Below are 12,122 nucleotides of genomic sequence, written 5' to 3'. Positions count from 1 at the left end.
TCACCATGGCCAAAGAGGCTCCGGGCTCAGACCTTGCCACCTGTGTACCTTCTGCTCAAGAGGAAGAGGCCCAAGGCAAAGCTCCCATAGCCCCTGGGCTGGGACTCCTTTTATAGGCAGATTCTCTTCCTCGCTCGTTTTCCTAGGGGTGCTATTGCCATTGATATTTAATCATTGGTCCAGAAGAGTTATTGAAACTGTGCTAAGTGGCAGTGGAATCACAGAAGGAAAAGCCCCAAGTCCACAATGCCTGCAGTCTTATCAAGGAAGCCCTGGGGGTAAATATTTGGTGCTCACAGTCTTTTGGAATGTTTCTTGCCAACTTCTTCCAACAGTTCTCTCCTCTAGATTCTGCTGGTGGGATCTTAGGGGTATAATTATCAGTGGAATTAGCTGAGGAGTTAGCATGAATGTGGAGTGCCTTATGTAATTTATGACTTTGTGGAGCTGTTTGTTTTCCCCAAAGATCAAAGACAAGACCGTTTGTTTCATAGAATTCCAGAAGAAGGGCCTGGGGAAGGTAGACTGAGTGGTCACCAGTGCTCAAATCAGAGGAACAGTGGGAGCTGGATGACATGAGATGACAGATACCAGGGGCTCATTTGGGAGGAGAACAGGTTTTGGAGACAGTGAAGATGGCTGTAGCTGGGTGAGATGCTGTGGGGTCTCTGTCCTGTTCCACCCTCACTCTTCAGCAAAGTCACAGAGCATCACAAAGTATGAAATGTGTTTGGAATTCTTGGGACAAAGGAGAAGGGATGGAACTTCACTTCTGGGCCTGATCCACAACTAAATCCAAAAGATCTAGGCTCGGGCCAGGCGTGGTGGCTCATGCCTGTAATCCCAGCACTTTAGGAGGCCAAGGCCAGTGAATCACGTGAGGTCAGGCATTCAAGACCAGCCTGGCCAACATGGTGAAAACCCATCTCTACTAAAAATACAAAAATTAGCCAGGCATGGTAGCGTGCGCCTGTAGTCCCAGCTACCCAGCAGGCTGAGGCAGGAGAATCCCTTGAACCCGGGAGGCAGAGGTTGCAGTGAGCTGAAATCATGCCACTGTGCTCCAACCTGGGTAACAGAGTGAGACTCCATAAAAAAAAAGAAAGGAAGAAAGGAAAAAGAAAGAAAAAAGATCTAGGCTCAGGAGCTCGGGAGCTGAAGAAAGCGAGAGAACATAGTAGTAGAAGTAGTAGGGGGAACTTTTGAACTCATCCAGGCTCTGGAATTGGTGTTCAGGCCAGGTTTCACCAAGATTTCTGGAGGAGCACAGAGGCCCCAAGCAACAAATAGCCTAAGGATCTTTCTAGTGGTGGCCTTCAAATTAGTTTACTGCCTGAATCATTGGGACTAGCAGGAAAAAGATGACATGCTTAGGCAATGTGACAGGAGTTTAATAAAGAAACTATATACAGAGGTGTGGGCAGGACATAGGGATTCTACAAGTTTAGTAATTGGAGCCAGTGGTGGTGAGGGCAGAGGAAGAGAGAAAACTGTGTAGGGAGTGCTGCATGGCAGATCCGGAGCTCAGCTGATAGTTGCAGCCAGCAAACAATGACCCCCTACCAAGAAAGGGAGCTGGACAAACAAATATCCCAAGCTCTTTTTTCTCCTTCCCTCAAACTCAGTCAAAAGCCAGAGGGCAAAGAAACCTGTTCGTGCAGTCTATACAAGTCAACCCCTCAGAGCATGAAACAAGATAGAAACAGGTGGACACTGGACCCGTGGTGGAGGAAGGAGAGTGAAGAGAAGAGAAGCCACACAACTCCCGTATGTTGTTTAACTTTTTCAAGCAGAAATATCAGTGAATCTAAGATGCCCTTGTACTTAATACCTACTATCTATCATACTATCTATCAAGTGTTCCATGTCGGCAGGGCGCGGTGGTTTTTTCTTGTAATCCTTGACAGAGTCTCGCTCTGACCCTCGGGCTGGAGTGCAGTGGCGTGATCTCGGCTCACTGTAACCTCCTCCTGGGTTCAAGTGATTCTCCTGCCTCAGCCTCCTGAGTAGCTGGGATTACAGGCACCCACTCCCATGCCCGGCTAATTTTTATATTTTTAGTAGAGATGGGATTTCCCCATGTTGGTCAGGCTGGTCTCAAACTCCGGATCTCAAGTGATCCACCCGCCTCAGTCTCCCAATATGCAGGGATTACAGGTGTGAGCCACCGTGCCCCGCCCCATGGTGGCTCAAGCCTGTAATCCCAGCACTTTGGGAGGCCGAGACGGGCGGATCACGAGGTCAGGAGATCGAGACCATCCTGGCGAACACGGTGAAACCCCATCTCTACTAAAAATACAAAAATCTAGCCGGGCGAGGTGGTGGGCGCCTGTAGTCCCAGCTACTTGGGAGGCTGAGGCAGGAGAATGGCATACACCCGGGAGGCGGAGCTTGTAGTGAGCTGAGATCGCGCCACCGCACTCCAGCCTGGGCAACACAGCGAGACTCCGTCTCAAAAAAAAAAAAAAAAAAAGTCTGTTCACCATAACAACCCTGGGAGGTAGATATTAGCATGCTCATTTACAGGTGAGAAAGCCAAGGTTCAGAGAGATAGAGACTTGCCCAAGGCCAGAGAGCAGGTGAGCAGCAGAGTTATGATGCAAACCTCAGTTCAACATAGAGGAAAAGGAAGTCCCTCTTTGCATCAGTGTGAGAGAAAACATATTTATTTTATTGAAATAGTTGTTTTATTAATTGAAAATACTTTCTTACATGATCCATAATTAGGCAACTTTGGTTTTTAACAAAGGGTTTTTAGTAATAAACTTACAGAAGATTTAGTGTATCCATCACAGGAGTTGCAGGAACTGTTAATTAAGGAGACTAAAAGGTTAGTATGTATCTTTAGTGTAAAAAAAAAAAAAAGTTGATTTTTTAAAAACATGAAATGTTTATTGAAAAGAAGAGTATAAGAACTATAAATACACAATGGTTTCTCAAGTAGGCATAGATTCATATTTCTTTTATAGAAAGAAATTCTATAGAATTTCTTTTTTAGAAATTATTTTTATAGAAATTATAGAAGGCTGCCTTCTGCATCATTCCATTCCCCTGGTCTTTTTAAAGGGAAGAAAAAATGCACATTCTCATTTTCACTGTATTTAAAGACAAATAAAACAGGGTGTAACACTTGAGAAAAGCAAAGTTTTCATTTATACCATAGTTGGTCTAGAAAATTAGAATTAGTCAGAAAGTAAAGATGAAAACCAAAATGCAGCAGGTAGCATGTCTACTTTTCACTGTGTGTTCTGAAACAGCAGTCAAAAGGAAGTTTTACTCTTGAATTAATTGAACAAAGCACCACCTAGTGGTAGTGGAAAATAAATACTTCAGAAGTAAAGAGAACTTTCATTTTTTGCAGAAATGTGGGGTTTGGGGCTGTAACTGGCCAGGCAGGCCCGATCCTGTTGCACGAAACATCATTGAATAATCTTCTTTATGCATGTGTTCCAATACAGTGTAGATAGTGAAGGGGATAGAGTCTCTACTTTGAAGCACAGAAAAATATCTTTCCCAAATTTCAGATTTATCATTTTCAGAACCAGAATATGATGATAATTTGCTTTATTAGGCCTATCAATGAGTCCCATCATGTCCCCCTCTCTGCGAAGCTCTAGTAGTCACCTCCACTCTTCTCTAGCCTTCATCCATGTCCCCGTCTCTCTGAAAGAGATGGCTTTGCTTTTGCTTCACAGAGCAAAGGGGACTCTCCAGATGAGACCTTGCTCAACTTCCTGCCCTGGATCTGTACGCTGACATCTAGAACCATCTTCTCTCCTTCCCTCCTCTTTGGAGAGAAGAGTTTTCCTCTTCCTGTCTGATCCCAAGCCTAATGCTTCCACCAGGACCTGGGTATCACTCCTCAGCCCCCTGATGATCTTTGGCCATCTACCCATCTCTACTGTCCTGTACCTTCCTTCATTTCTCCCCACTGACTCGTTCCCAGCTTTGTTAAAATGAGAGATATCTCCCGTTCTAAAATCAGACTAATCTCAAATTTATTCAGTGACTCTCTAGCTTTAGCTCTATCGTCCTTTACAGCCAGCCTTCTTTAAAAAGACTGTCTACACTTGCCGTCCCCAATTCTTCATCTGTTATTCATGCCTTAACCAAATGGTATCTGGACTCTCAAGGCATCTCTGCAGCATTTGCTTCAAGTGGTCTTTTATTCCTTACTGACGTGATTTTGTCCCTTGACTTTTATGACATCACATGCTCCTGGTTTCCCCCACCACTCTCGCCTCCTTTGAAGTCTCCTCTTCTACCTGCCCTTTAAATGTTGATGTGTGTTGGAGATGGCTTTGACTCTCCTACATTCTCCCTGGACATTTAATCCACGCCCATGGCTTGATTTCTTAGAGGAGTCTACAACCTCTTAGTGCTTGCCGTGTTACAACCACCTCAATATTGTTCAAAATGTTTAGCACATTCTTTTGAGTGTTCATTTGTACTCCACCTTGTTGCAAGATGGAATTGGGGTGTAACTGTGTGCCTTCAAAATCAAGAACTATGTGGTACGTATGGTGCTGAAACTTTAGATTAATTATCTCAATCCTCAAAGCACACTCACAAAGCAGGTTCTATTTATTTCTTCTATTTTGTAAATGATAACACCGTAGAACTGGGCAAACAAATAATTTACCCAGCGCTAGGGTTCTGTAATGGTTAACATCCTAAATTAAATTATACAATTTGTATTCCTTTACCCCTCCCACTCCAGCTATCAAGCAGTAATAGTTTTCTAGATGCATGACCAACAGAGGAACGCTGGAAACAGTCTAGAACAAAGAAGTTATTGCCCAATTTTGACTTTCAAAACAGGCATTTTAAAGCTCATGGTAGAAAAAGTAGTATCAAGGAAGCCTTTCTGTTATAAGAACTAAGCCCTTGAATGCAATAAGAGGTTTTGCTGTACTTTCAAACACTTGAGAACTAAGCTTGGAAAATTAATCACAAGAGTGTACCATGAACCACTGAGAAGGGAAATTGCAGAATGTGACAGCCAAGTCACGCTTCCTGGTTGGGGGAAGAGCTTGGAGAAATTTGGGGACGTGAGTATTTGGGGAAATGAGTATATGTGTGGGCCTGTTCCTTGGCCTCCACTGCTTTGGGGTTAGCATTCTGATGTAAGGGAGCTGTAATGGCCCACCGATAGGTTTGGAGAAACAGGTAGATAGGCTTGATTCCTGCTTTCCAGTACATGGCAAAAAAAGTCGCAAACTTCCTAGAAACTTGCTGTGTTTGGAATGTTGTCAGCACTATGGGACCCCAGGAGGTGGAGTAGCAGTAGATGAGAGAACTGTTTAGGCGGATGTGCCCTGGGGCAGCTTCATAGAGGCCTATACCCTCCAGAATGGGACAGGGAATGCAGCTAAGAGGGCCTGGACTCCAAAGAAGGGACACAAAAATGCTGAGAGACTTAGGAGCCCAGAAGAGTCACAGGGTCAGGATGTGGGGCCTCAGGGAATTGTGAGCTCACAACCAGACACTTAGGCAAGACTCACCAATAGCAGTGCGGAAGTCTGTGTACCGTGATCAAAGACCAGGTGGCTTCAGTCCACACGAAGGAAAGACCTCACGGGATTCCAGCAAGGATAAGATGACAGCCTGGGGACTGAGCCATCCTTCCTTATTGATTATGTTATTTGAGGTTTCCTCTGAGCCAATATGCCCCCTTGGAAAGGAGAGCAGGTGGAGTTAAAGCAAATCCCCTGAAAGATGGGGCACTAATGCCAAAGAAACCTGGTAAACTTAGCAGACACGGATGCTTAGGGCAGGAATTTAGGACAGAGTGAGATAAGGTTCCAGGCATGGAGCTCTCACGTCATGGAACAGTTCCCCATGTCACATGTCCCCTAGAGCTGTCTTTGTTTTTCTGCTTTGTCCCTTTGAGTGACCAGTCACAGTCGCCCTGGTGGCCAATGGTCCTGAACATATTTGGAGCAGGACTTTACCGCTGCTGTACATATTATGTTTGCTTTTTCTTTCTTCTCCTTTTTGGGAGATTGAAGGGCAAGAATACTGTTTGGGTGGTAAGAAATAAAGTTGATCTTGTTAAAGTTTTAGAGCTAATTAATTTGAGACATTCATTGTAAGAGTTTGTGTTTGCAGAACATCTCTGGGTCTAATCAAACAACTCAGAGTTAAATAGAAGAAACTGATCCTTTTCTTTCAGTGTCCACTGAGTTCTGCCCTCAAATGCCATGTCCCTCTTCTGGCTCATGTTCTGGGCATCCTGATTAGGTTTTCATCAATGGAAGTCATCTGTGTGTGTATGTTCCTCAAGACCCAAAGGGGCTGGGTGGTTAGAACACCACAGAAACTGGCATCCTGAACAGGTCATAAGGAATAGACCCCCATTTCATTGTGCGTTCAGCCCTGACTTTGTTCAGGAATCGAGCATACAAATGCTTCAGGGAATGCACCTCAACCCTGCCTCAACCAGTCATTGTGATCCCAGGCCCTTTACCAGGGATTAGTTTAGTCATGGGCTAAGTTCTATCCGATAATCCATAAAAAAAAGGGCTGCCAGGGAGGTCCTGGGAGAGCTTTGGGATGGCATCTGTATTTATTTGCTGAGGCTGCCATAACAGAGAATTACACAATGGGTGGCTTAAACAACAGAAATTTATTGTCTCATAGTTCTGAAGGCCAGAAGTCTGAAACCAATGTGTCAGTAGGTTGCTTCCTTCTGAGGGCCATGAGGGAAGACTCTGTTCCACGTTTCTGTCTTTGGCTTGGAGACTGTTGTCTTCATCTTCGCATGGCGTTCTCCCTGTATGTGTGTCTGTGTCCAAATTTCCCCCCTGTAGGACACCAGTCACATTGAATTAGGGCCTACCCTAATTCCTAGTTTTAACTTAATTATCTCTGTAAATGCCCTGTCTCCAAATAAGGTCACATTCTGAGGTCCCATATGAATTTAAGGGGAACACAATTCAACCCATGGCAGTATCTCTTCCAGTCTTCCAACGTTGTTGAATCTGTATGTGCCAGGCTGCCCTGTCTTTTTATTATGGCCCTGAGAGGTCCTGGAGGTCTCTCTTATTTCTCTGACCTGAAAGTGTAGGCTGATAACTGGGAAACTTGCCATCACCCTGAGAGTTCAGCTTGCCCTTCCAAAGCCACATTCCATTTCATCACCCATAACTGCTCCACTTTGGAACCCTTATGTTCAAACATCCCTCTCTCTGGCCCTTAACCCATATGCTTTCCATACTTCACTTCAGTCACTCCGATCACAAAGGGCTCCCCTACTCATTTCTTCTCAGCCCCTCATCCTGTGTCTTCACTATGTTCTCTAACTGACTAAGATTCTACAGTGCATCACTTCTGTCACACTCTTTTCATTATTCTAAACTCACGTGTCTTGTTAAACTTCTGCTGCACCTGCCCGGCAGACCCAGCCTTCATTCCATTTTCCTGCCCACCTCCTTGTGCTTATATCCAACCTGAAGAGCACAACTAGGAAATCCACATGCAGAGAAGACTGGTGCTCCTGTGAGTTCATGGACACCAATGTCAGCTGACCATCAGTGACATTTTCCATCCTATTTCCTGCATTTATTTAAATAATTCCTATTCTCTCTTTTCATGAACAACAGACTTCCCTTGACCTAGGTTCCCTGACTGGCTACCATCCTATTTACTTCTCCCCTTTGTAGTCAAGCAGTTTTAAAGTGACTGGTTTCCACTATCTTCCACTCTCCCTTTTGCTTGTGAGCTCCCTCCAGCTGGGTCTTTACCCAACCCTTCCACTGAACCTGCCGTGGTTGAGATTGCCAACAACCCTCACGCTGTCAAATCTAATGAACACTTTTCTTTCTCTATTGCCCTTGGCATACTGCGAGTGTTTCAAACCATGGCCTTCCCTTCTTCTTTTCACTTCCAAATCACTGTATTTTCCTTGTTTTTCTTCTACCTCTCAGTCTCCTTATCAGGCTTGTGTTCTTGCATTCCCAAAGTCTCTATTCTAAGCCCCTTCTTTTTTCTACTCTAGCCACTGTCACTGGATACTTTTTGGCACCAAATGGCTCCAAAGACATCGACACACTGACGATTCCTGCATCTGTATTTCTCTCCTGGATCTCTCTCCTGAGCTCCAGACCCAGATGTGCAGCTGCCTGGTGAACATCTCCACTTGGATGTTACCCAGGCCCCTTAGACTTATCATGCTTATCAACTGAACCCATCATCTTCCCTCAGAAAATCTGCTCTCTTTCTTGTCTCTTATCTAGGTAGATGGCACCCTACAGGGTAAAGGCCCTGGAGGCAGACTGCTTAGGTTTGTAGCCCAACTCCACTGCCTTCTAGCCAGTAAGTTTGAGCAAATTACTTAATTTATTCGTGTCTTGGTTCCCAGATTCCTAAAATGTGAATAATAAAACTTCCTCTATCAGAGGATTGTCATGAGTTTAAATAGGAGAATACCCATGAAACACTAAGATGGTTCCTGGCATATGTTACCTTCTCAGTAAGTTTTAGCTATTGATCTCACTGCCCAAGTAACAGCCCTGGGATTCAGCCTCAATTTCCATAGCCAATGAATCACAAAATATTTTGATTTTATTTCCTTAATATCTCTTGAATATATTCATTAGAAGTGAAGGGGGTTATTAATAGAAGTGAGAGTAAATATATCTCCACTGCTACTACCTTCATTGAGGCCACAATTATCTCTTGACCTGTCTACTCTAAACCACTTCCTAAATGGTCTCTTATCTCCAGGAATGCACTCCCCAGGTATTTTTCCACACTGTAGCCCAAATGCTCTTTATACACACAAATATTATAAGATTTACAGCCATTCGATGTCATCTTTCTGCCTTCAAAATAAACCCACAATTCTTCAGAGAAGATTCAAGTTCCTCATGATGAGGCCTCTGCCTACCGTTTCAGAACCATCTCTTGCCATTTTCAATTTTGCATTCTAAGCTCCAAGTATAGGCTGCAGTTTCATGAAAGCAACATATTTATTTGCATACACTCTTATCCCTCATCCAAAGTCTCAGTTTGGAGGTCACTTTCCGCAGAAAGTCTTCCTTGACCAAGCTCTTTGTGTGGTTATACAATTCTTGCACTGCACATCTCAGGGGCTGCTTCTCATAAAGACTTTGACATGCAGTTCTCAACCTGCAGAACCGCTCATGACAGCCTGTGACCTTGTGAGGACATTTTGGAAGTCTCTAATATAGTTTGAATATATGTCCACACCAAATCTTCTGTTGAATTGTAATCCCCAATATTGGAGATGCGGCCTGGTGGGAGATGTTTGGATCATGTGGGCAGACTCCTCATGAATGGCTTAGTACCATCCTCTTGGTGATAAGTGAGTTCAGGCAAGATCTGGTTGTTTAAAAGTAGGCTGGGCACAGTGACTCACGCTTGTAATTTCAGAACTTTGGGAGGCAGAGGTGGGCAGATCGCTTGAGTTCAGGAGTTTGAGACCAGCCTGGGTAAGGTGATGAAACCCCGTCTCTACTAAAAATACAAAAATCTGCCAAGCGTGGTGGCATGCGCCTGTAGTCCCAGCTACTTGGGAGATTGAGGAGGGAGGATTGCTTGATCCCAGGAAATCAAGGCCGTAGGGAGCAGAGGTTGTGCCATTGCCCTCCAGCGTGGGTGACAAACAGAGAACTTGTCTCAAAAAAAAAAAAAAAAAAAGTGTGTGGCACCTCCCACTCTTTCTCTCTTGCTCCTTCTGGTCATGTGACATGCTTGCTTCCTCTTGAGCTTCCCCCATGAGTGAAAGCTCCTTGAAGCCTCCCCAGAAGCTGAGCAGATGCTGGCACCATACTTGTGCAGCCTGTAGAACCATGAGCCAGTCAAACCTCTTTTCTTTGTAAATTACCCAGCCTCAGACATTTCTTTATAGCAATACAGGAACAACCCTACACAGTCTCTTGTGGGTTTCTATAACACCCTGAACATGTTTCCATCTTCTCACACTATTTTAATTGTCTGTTTTTTCCATTAAACAGTAAGCCCTATGAGGGCATGGATTATTTCTGTTTACTTTTCTGTATATCAGAGAAGTTATATGTATGTATATTAGAGAAGTTTTATATGTATAATTTTGTTATCTATTATTGATATGTATATATCTTTATTATCTGTCTTCCTGCAGACCTAACAGTACATTCTCAATGAATATGTACTGAATGGAATAAATGAATCTAACTAGAATGTGAATATTCATTTAAAAAACTAGATGCCTTGCAGCTCAGTACTATGCAATCCTATTTAGTTTTACAGAGTGATTATGAATATCCATCTTTAGGAGTTGAAATATTGGTTTTCAGAGCGGGAAGAAACAGGTAATAACTTCTCCAGCTGGCTCTTTCTGTCGGGAGCACATCATTCCTGCAGAGCTGACCCTCTTTGTAAATCAGAGCCTGAGTGATGGGTTCATGGTTAGCCTCTGCTAACAGTTTTTCAGTAGAGTCTATGCCTCAGGAGATACATGGTTATCTCCTCGTGGTTTTTGTTTTTTTACATATCCTGCCATTCTCTCTCTGCCCAAGTAGTTAACTGGGATGTTTCCCTTCCATCAGCCCTGCATGGTACAAAGATGCACCCCCACGCCAGATATGTACTGCTCTCATAGTGAAGCCTTACTGTCCTTCATAAATCAACAATTTTTTATTTTCTCCCCAAAGTGAAAATGAACCTTGAATAAAACTTGTATTCTTTTTATGCTCCAAAATTACACTACCAACTACACAGCACGTAATTCTGGGCACATACAAATGTAAGATGTCAGTGTCCATGCTTATGAAACTTCACACTGGCCTGAGACCCTCTGCTATGCTGGCACCAGAATGATATCTGATCATGTCACTTTCCTGCTTAAAATTATTTAATATACTTCTCAAGATGTATCCACTCAATTTTCTTTATGACTCAGGATCATCATCATAATTATCATTTTTATGTAGCAATATATAGTTTATGTAGTAATATAGAGTTACCTTTATTGAACTTGGATGTATAGAAACTTTAACAATCTGGAATATGAAAAAGGAGTAGACATCTGTGCAGTCATAAAGAGTGGAATGTACTGTAACCAGAAGCCTGATCAGTAAGTCAATACCAGATTTAGACCAGTGATTAGAAGGGAAGAACATGACTGATACAGTCAGACACACTCTAAGCAATAGGAAGACCCTTTATAAACTAAAAAGAAGTAGAGGAAGAGAAAGAGAGAGAATGAATCTGACTGCATGAGGAAAGAAGGGATATGGAAAAACAATAAAAAGAAAACATATGAATTTAAGCAGCATAAGAATTTGGGGCCACTTAGTCACCAAGATAAGCCACTTTACACATTTCAGTAGACCAAGAGATCGTTCACTGCATTATAGTTCAGTATAACTCTTGATGTTTTCGGTGGCAACTTTGGACCATGAACAGTTTGATGATGCTCAACACATTTGGTTTATGATGTTTTAAAAAGAGCATACAAAAATCCCAGAAGAGGCCTGGTACAGTGGCTTATGCCTGTAATCCCAGCACTTTGGGAGGCCAAGGTGGGCAGATTACCTGAGGTCAAGAGTTCGAGACCAGCCTGACCAACATGGAGAAACCCCATCTCTACTAAAAATACAAAATTAGCCATGCTTGGTGGTGCATGCCTCTAATTCCAGCTACTTGGGAGGCTGAGGCAGGAGAATCACTTGAACCCGGAGGTGGAGGTTGCGGGTAAGCCGAGATCACGCCATTGTATGCCAGCTTGGGCAACAAGAGCAAAACTCCATCTCAAAAAAGAAAAAAAAAGTCTTAAAAGAATAGCTATTCAGTGTAGAAGTCATAGGTTGCAAATTGGGGTTGGTGGGGGCGGGGCTTGCTGCTGACAGCTAGTGGTAGAAGTCAGGGATGCTGCTAAACATTGCACAGTGCCCCCTTCCCTTGGCAAAGAATTATCCAGCCCAGTAGTGCTGAAGTTGGGAAAACCCTGGCCTAAAGTGTCCTTGCTCCTTTTTTAAAAAATCTTCATTCGGCATGAATAGAAGTTGGTAGAGATTTGGGAGTAGTGGTATAGAATTGGGGAAAAGTCACAGGATCTAAATTTCTGTTAGATACCATATTTTATAAACCAACAATGAAAAGTCATTAAAGGAATT

Source organism: Piliocolobus tephrosceles, chromosome 11 (assembly GCF_002776525.5).
Source record: "Piliocolobus tephrosceles isolate RC106 chromosome 11, ASM277652v3, whole genome shotgun sequence".
Lineage (NCBI taxonomy): Eukaryota > Metazoa > Chordata > Mammalia > Primates > Cercopithecidae > Piliocolobus > Piliocolobus tephrosceles.
The sequence above is the reverse complement of the archived record's forward strand: the minus strand, read 5'-3'. Positions refer to the sequence as shown.